The sequence below is a fragment of the Podarcis cretensis genome (assembly GCF_951804945.1).
Source record: "Podarcis cretensis genome assembly, chromosome: 9".
In the NCBI taxonomy this organism is placed as follows: Eukaryota; Metazoa; Chordata; class Lepidosauria; order Squamata; family Lacertidae; genus Podarcis; species Podarcis cretensis.
In genome coordinates this window covers 60,392,539-60,400,514 of record NC_137178.1, presented here as the reverse complement: position 1 = coordinate 60,400,514, position 7,976 = coordinate 60,392,539, and positions in this window count along the sequence as shown.

The window sequence follows — 7,976 nt, the reverse complement described above, 5'->3', positions numbered from 1 at the left end:
ATCCGGCCCATTACCGAATCAGCAATTATCACTTTCTCCACTGTCTTCCCTAGCAAAGAGCATGGAAGCTGATGCTCACTCAAAGTGATTAAGGCCCAAGATATAGTCAAACCTGGTCTCAAATGCCACCACATTCAGCTGTGCAATTTTAAGGATGCCCCTGAATATCCCACATGTAATAATAATAATAATAATTTTATTATTTATACCCGAGATGAGAGTCACCATTGGCACAGAGTGTCTCAATGACTTGGGCTATTTCTGGCTAACCATTTTCGAATCGACAGCTCTGCCATATCAATAAAGTAGAAGGAAAACCAGTGGAAAACGATGGCAGTGGATTTTATGTTCTCACCTTGATAGACAGTGCATCAAGAATGACTGCCAAGATTCCATCAGCATGTTAAGGAATAATGCATAGATGTGCATCTAATAAATTTCCAAAAATTCTTAATATTGCTGACACATTTATTAAAATATTGTCTTATTTTTCATCTACTGCTAATGACTGTTTCATCAATGGCTAAATGACCATCTGATTATAGTTAGCTCATGCATGTGCATCAGGTTTTTTTTAAATAATAATAATAATAATAATAATATATTTATATCCCACCCATCTGGCTGGGTTTCCCCTGCACCCTGGGTGGCTCCCAACAGAATATTAAAAACACGATAAAACATCAAACATTAAAAACTTCCCCAAACAGGGCTGATTTCAGATGTCTTCTAAAAGTCAGATAGTTGTGGTTTCAACACATCCAGAGAAGTCCTGATTGACCGTCAGGCGTTAAAAGCTTGAAAATGTGCTACCACAGTGCATTTTCACCAAATATCAATCTATAGAGTGTTGTGAGTTTGAAGTTGGTTGCTCTGGATGACGTCCTTGAATCCTTTCCATCACTGACTTTAAGATTTCTGTGAATGAGTCCTCTATCAGTGTAGGTTCGTGAGGGATACCTGATCAGAGCACTGGTGTTCTTATTAACTGGTGACTGGGAGTGGCCGCCAAGGCCATATAACACTGGTCCTGAAAGACTTACATTGGCTCCTACTATGTTTCCAAGCACAATTCAAAGTGTTGGTGCTGACCTTTAAAGCCCTAAACAGCCTCAGCCCAGTATACATGAAGGAGCGTCTCTACCCACATCGTTCAGCCTGGACACTGAGGTCCAGCTCTGAGGGCCTTCTGGCAGTTCCCTCACTGCAAGATGTGAGGTTACAGGGAACCAGGCAGAGGGCCTTCTGGGCAGTGGCATCCACCCTGTGGAACACCCTCTCACCAGATGTCAAGGAAATCAACAACTATCTGACTTTTAGAAGACATCTGAAGGCAGCCCTGTTTTATTGTGTTTTTAATATCCTGTTGGAAGCCACCCAGAGTGACTGGGGAGGCCACTGGGGATATAAATAATAAGTTGTTGTTGTTGTTTGTTAGGCTTTGTTAGGGCAATTCATTGTTGATTTTCCATAGTTGGCCCACAAGGACTAGGGAATGGGCAGAGAGACCAGGTGTCTTATTCAGAGGAGACCTATTGAAATTAATGGACCTAACTTAGAATTGTTCAGTGCCTAGCCTTGTATTTCAATGGGTCTGTTCTGAGTAAAACTTAGTTAAATATCATTCATGGTTCAGGAAAGGAGGATGGCTCTTCTCCTCAGTGAGGGATGTGGTTATCCAGGAAAAGGACTGCATAGGAGGCAGCGAAGAACCTTAGGTGCCACTAGCAACAGGAGCCACAGAGAGGTTATCCAACTGTGTCCAACCCAACAAGAGAGGTTATTGCCCTTAGGGGCATGTATGACCAAGATGGTACATTGCCTGATTGCTTTATCCATCAAACAATTGATCTGATCCTTTCACTGAGCTAGGATTCCCTAAATATTTCCCCCCCACTATACCATCAGCATTTTAATTATTCATCTAATTTGTCCAACCCTTCGCCCCCACCCTGCTTTTTTTAGTTTACTAAATTTATCCTGCTTTTCCTTGAGACATATTGTCAACTGACCTTTTACCACTTGTCTTATTTCATTAGGATTGTGACTTATAGCTTTCGCCAACACGACTTGGTCTTGTGCTATTCTGACTTCATTCAGAATGCTATTTCACACCCACCTCACTCATAACATTATTTTCCGCTTCCAAAGCATCATTGCTGAGGTAATGTGTATGTGTTATTTGCTTCGCTTTGCACACTCTAAAGTGTTGATAACGTTGATAATAATAATTCCAGTAAATGAAATGACGGGGTTGATATCACGACTAGTCTAGTCCACTCAATCCAAACAAATGGGATTTCTTATTCTACAGTATATACAGCCACTCCCAGTATCTAATGAGTAAACTCATCTACAATCTCTTTCTGGCTGTAATCTGATCTTGCACAGACCCTTTATCATTTAATAGCCAAATTTATGTAATCTTCTAGCATGTTTTAAGTATAACCATACTACTTTTCTTTTTATTACAAATCAGCTGCAACTTCTTTTCATTTTTTTATGTAGCATTTTAACAGTGTTCTGTTACAGAGCTTGGAATCTTGGATATTAATGTTTATAAACCCCATATGAATCAATTATACGGCACGTTTTCACTTTTAAGATTGCATTTCCTTTTAACGTCTCCTTCACAAGCTCTTTTACATTTCCATTATTTTTATGTATCGATTTATAGAGATGCCACTCCATAAAGATTTGAGGATCCTTGGTGTGTGTGTGTGTGTGGGGGGGGAGTCCTACTATGCCAATACATAGGTAAACAGCTTTATTTATCATGGAACGAGTTAGCTTTCTAAAAATGAAGTGATCTCATAGTGCAGGAAAAATGCTGAGCCGCTCATTGATTGATGTGGGTTCTAAAAATACATTTCCCCCCACTAAACATGCCAAACTTTGAAAGGTTGGCAAGAATCAAAGAAGTCATTCAGAACACAGAGCGAGAGAGCATTGTTGGGTGATCGGAAGTGTTTCTCGCATATTTTATCCTCACCTATGAATGGTTTCCCACTACTTTTTTTTTTTTTAATCCTTTGGAAATCAGTTCTCATGATTCCTTGGGGCAAGACCAGTATAAGCTAAACAAGCTATAGCTTAGGGCCCTACTCTCTTGGCCTCTTGGCGAACCAGAGCAGCGCACGGAAACGCTGTTTACCTTCCCATCAGAGAAGTACCTATTTATCTACTTGCACTTTGACGTGCTTTCAAACTGCTAGGTTGGCAGGAGCAGGGACCGAGCAACGAGAGCTCACCCCGTCGCAGGGGTTTGAACCACAAACCTTCTGATCGGCAAGTCCTAGGCTCTGTGGTTTAACCCACAGCGCCACCCGCGTCCCCGGTCCATAAATTGCCATATAGCATATATTCAACACAAAAACCAGTGACAATTTGTTGTTGACAAAGGACAGCTGGACATATAAAGGGCCCCATTATCTTCAGTAACTTAGGGCTTCATCAAACCTAAATCCGGCCCTGGAGAAGACATGTGCTTTAAATGCCAGTTCCCAGCCCATGACGTCCATACACGCTGACCAGGCTTGCATTCCAGTGGAGGTCACTTTGGTGCTGCTAATTAATTGCTTTTACTAACAATTTTCATGGGTTACAAAAGTACATATATCGCCTCTATTTTCAGATCATAAAGTCATTTATATAGACCAGTTATATTTGGTGTGACGCTTTAATGTGCAGCGGTTTGACTGCACCTCCAGAGCCACACTCCATAGTCTCTTGAGACAGACGGATGCCAATGATTCCTTCCAACTTAAGATGTTAGGGACTGAAGCTGGAAAGTGCAATATAACAAGCTCCTTTCACCTCCTCCTTATGCCAGGAGGACCATTGATCCCAAGGAAGGAGACATACATACAAACAGAAGGCACTAGGTTCTATCACTGGCATCTCCAGTTGAATTAGGGAGTGAGGAATCCATGACCTTCTAGATATCGCAAGACTACAACTCCCAGCATCCCTGACCACTGGCAATGCTGATTGTGACCTATGGAAGCTGGAGTCCATGACATCTGAATAATGACAGGTTATCTCAGGTGAAGACAAAAGATCCTGAGGTGCAATTGCAAGTTATTATTGAGAGCTGGACCATAAAGAAGGCTGATCTTTGAAGAATTGATGCTTTTGAATTCTGGTGCTGGAGGAGACTCTTGAGAGTCCCATGGACTGCAAGAAGATCAAACCTATCCATTCTGAAGGAAATCAGCCCTGAGTGCTCACTGGAAGGACAGATCCTGAAGCTGAGACTCCAATACTTTGGCCACCTCATGAGAAGAGAAGACTTCCTGGAAAAGACCCTGATGTTGGGAAAGATGGAGGGCACAAGGAGAAGGGGACAACGGAGGACAAGATGGTTGGATAGTGTTCTCGAAGCTACCAGCATGAGTTTGACCAAACTGCGGGAGGCAGTGGAAGACAGGAGTGCCTGGCGTGCTCTGGTCCATGGGGTCACGAAGAGTCGGACATGACTAAACGACTAAACAACAACAACAACATTGAGCTAAACTGACCAATAGTTTGACCCATTCTGCGTGCCATGTTCACAAGACTCTGGGGGTAAATCTCCTCTTGCAAATTTCTCTGTATTGCCTTTTCCTGTCGTGTTTCTGATGCCAGTTTCCTCACTGGCAACCATGGACTGGATGCTAAAGTTAGATTTGCATTATTATGAGGAAGACACCACTGAATTCTGCATTTACATATGTTAGCTTATTAAGCTGCTCCGTAGAGCTTGTCACCTTTAACCTTATTCATGTATCACAGCACTAACGTTAATTTATCCTTATGATGCATTTGGGAGACTGCTGCTTTTAAATGCAGCACCTTGCAATATGAAGGTGTTTTACATTCTGATTACATTGCTTCACTGCAGTATTACGATGGGGGGGGGGGGAGAAGTCATTCCGTAAGATTCCTTTTCATACATAACTGTACTTGGACAAAACCTATTGTGTTTATAATACCCATTTTTTATAAAGAAGAAGAAGAAGAGTTTGGATTTGATATCCCGCCTTTCACCCCCCTTCAGGAGTCTCAAAGCGGCTAACATTCTCCTTTCCCTTCCTCCCCCACAACAAACACTCTGTGAGGTGAGTGGGGCTGAGAGACTTCAGAGAAGTGTGACTGGCCCAAGGTCACCCAGCAGCTGCATGTGGAGGAGCGGAGACGCGAACCCGGCTCCCCAGATTAGGAGACTACCGCTCTTAACCACTACACCACACTCTGTGTGTGTTTGTGTGTGTGTGTAAGAGAGAGAAAGAGAGTATACATATAAATATAAACACATAATCTTCTAAAGGGCAGTTCTAATTGGTATCATTCTTAATAATGGGGTCTTCCTGCCAATAGCATTTCACTATGAAGCAGCCCGATGGACAGTTGCCTATTTCTCCTTCTTGGGCAAGGGTCTTGACTGGGTGTATCCAGGCACTCTGGAAGGAAGAGGAAACGGGTTTTCTAAATCCATTTCAATTGGTGTAGAGGTAGAGGTTTTGGCACAGAAACTGCTTTGGTAGCCCTGCACGATGACCTCTGTCAGAAGAGAGGAGAAATGTGTCCCTGTTAATTCTCTCTGACCTCTTAGATGCTTTCAATACCATCACCCGTGGTATCTTTCTGGAGCAGCTATCCGAATTGTGGGTAGCTGCTTTGCGGTGGTTCTGGTCCTACCTGGATTATATCGTTTCCAGAGGGTGATGTTGGGGGGAGTGCTTTTCAACCCCATGGAGCCTTCAATGTGGAGTTCCTCAGGAGTTTTGGGGTACATTGTCCGTAATATGCTGACGACACACAGCCTCCTTGGACTGGATGAGAGTCAACAACTGAAGTTCAATCCAATTAAGAATGAGGCACTGTTAGTGGCTGGTTCCCTAAACTGGATGGATGGAAAGTTGCCTGCTCTGAGGTTACACTTCCTCTGAAGGAGCGGGTGCATAGCTTGGGGATTCTTCTGGACCCTTTGCTCTCGCTTGAGGCTTCCACCAGCTCTGACTGGTGGCCACGTTGTGCCCCTATCTGGAAATGGATAGCCTAACTTCTGTTGTCTGTGTTCTGGCAAACCTCTAGGTTAGATTACTGCAATGCACTGTATGTAGGGCTGCCTCTGGAGATAGTTCGTAAACTTCGGATAGCGCAGAATTTGGTGGCCAGGTTGCTCATCAGTGCAAGATGGTTTGTGCATATTACAGCAGTCCTGGCCCAACCACAATGGCTGCCAATTAGTTTCCTGGCCCAATTCAAAGTGCCGGTTTTGACCTATAAAACTTTACACCAATATAGCTGACTCTTGCAATAACAGTAGCTGTATAATACCTTATCTTACGCATAAGTGAATGGGAATAATTTGTGCTCCATTGTTGCATGGAGTGTGGACAGTACAGAAAAGAGTAAATTATTTCTGTTTTAGAATGCAGCTATAAATGCAGGGCACCCAGAGCCAAGGCAGATAGCCGGGAGAGCTATAGAATGCAGCTTTGTGGAAAATATGATAATAGATTCTGCAAGTATGGCCCCCTGTGGAGAAATATACAACCTGAATAATATATTTTTGAGGAAAGAAAAGGTTTTTAATGGGGATATGTTGATACTTGGAAGCCATTGAAGATACAAGTTCTACTATGTGCAAACTCAAGATAAATCAAGATAAACTGGAACTTAAAGTTCTAAAAGCAATGGTTCTACACCACCTCAAAGGGTATAAAAGCACCCAGCAACGCAATATCTCCCTTGAGTATTGATATATTGCAATGAAATTTGATATACACTTTTAGATTTTTTTGGTTTCCAGTTCCGTCTTCAGCTTGAACTCCACACCTATATTTAAAAGAAGGGGAAGGAAAATTCAGAAGATACCTCAGTGTGATATCTGCCTTGATGAATGAGCTATCAGAATTAAAGTTGCCGTGAAGTCAGTATAAAAGTTTTCACTTCAAGTTTGGATATCACGTCAATTATGCTTTTGGGTCAGGAAAACTGTAAAACATTTTAAAACAGAACTTTCCCTTGAACATTGAAAAATACCAGTGAAACTTCCAATGTATATAATTGCAACATAATCAAATGAAAGTCTGACTTCATTCCTCCAGCACCTCCCTGCCTCTATTTTCCAGTGTGGGGAAAATATGCAAAAATCGGTGTAATGTTGTTATACAAGATTTAGCCTATACTTTAATTGCCACAGAAATAAAACTTAGCTACCTCTGCATCCTTAATGGTTTTGTGTTGCAACTGTGCCCAACTCTATCAATGAACTTCCAGAAGGCAGTGCATCCATCTTCAGTCACTTGGTTCTCATGCATCAGCTAGTTCTGGCCATTAAGATTTATATACTGATTCGTTCATTAACATAACCAAACAGAAGGCAACTTTTTATTCCATGGACAGAAACTCTTCCAGTGTCTGCAAGTATGAGGCCTGTACTTGCAGGGCTATATATCTGCTGAGAATATAATATGGTAATATGTATCACTTTCTCAAAGATGCATTTGTACTTTACACAATGCTCCTCCGATGTCCTTCCATGACGTCGTCGTCATTGTCAACTCCTAGACACTGGCAAAATTCTATTGTGGCTGAAGGGAGGTATTAATGTTTCAATTTCAGTTCAAATTTCCTGCCAATAACTGAATGGGATTCCCCCTCCCCAAAACTAGCAAATGCCAACACTGCATGACTATTGAGGAGGGGGGAAGCACCTGCACAGAATTGCACCCAACAGATCCATTGAAGGGTTAAATAACACTTGATGCCCCAGCTCTGCATCAGAAACCTTAGTTTAATACTACTTCTTCCTTGCAAAGTGCTCTAAATACTGTATACCAGTTGCATCCGAAGCGGTGCGTTTAACCCTTCCCTCGCCGGCCACTTTCACACCCTGAAACATTTTCCCCAGCCATAGCTGTCAACTGTCCCTTATTTGGCGGGAAACTCCCTTATCCCAGTGCCGTGTCCTGCTGCTGTCTCTTATT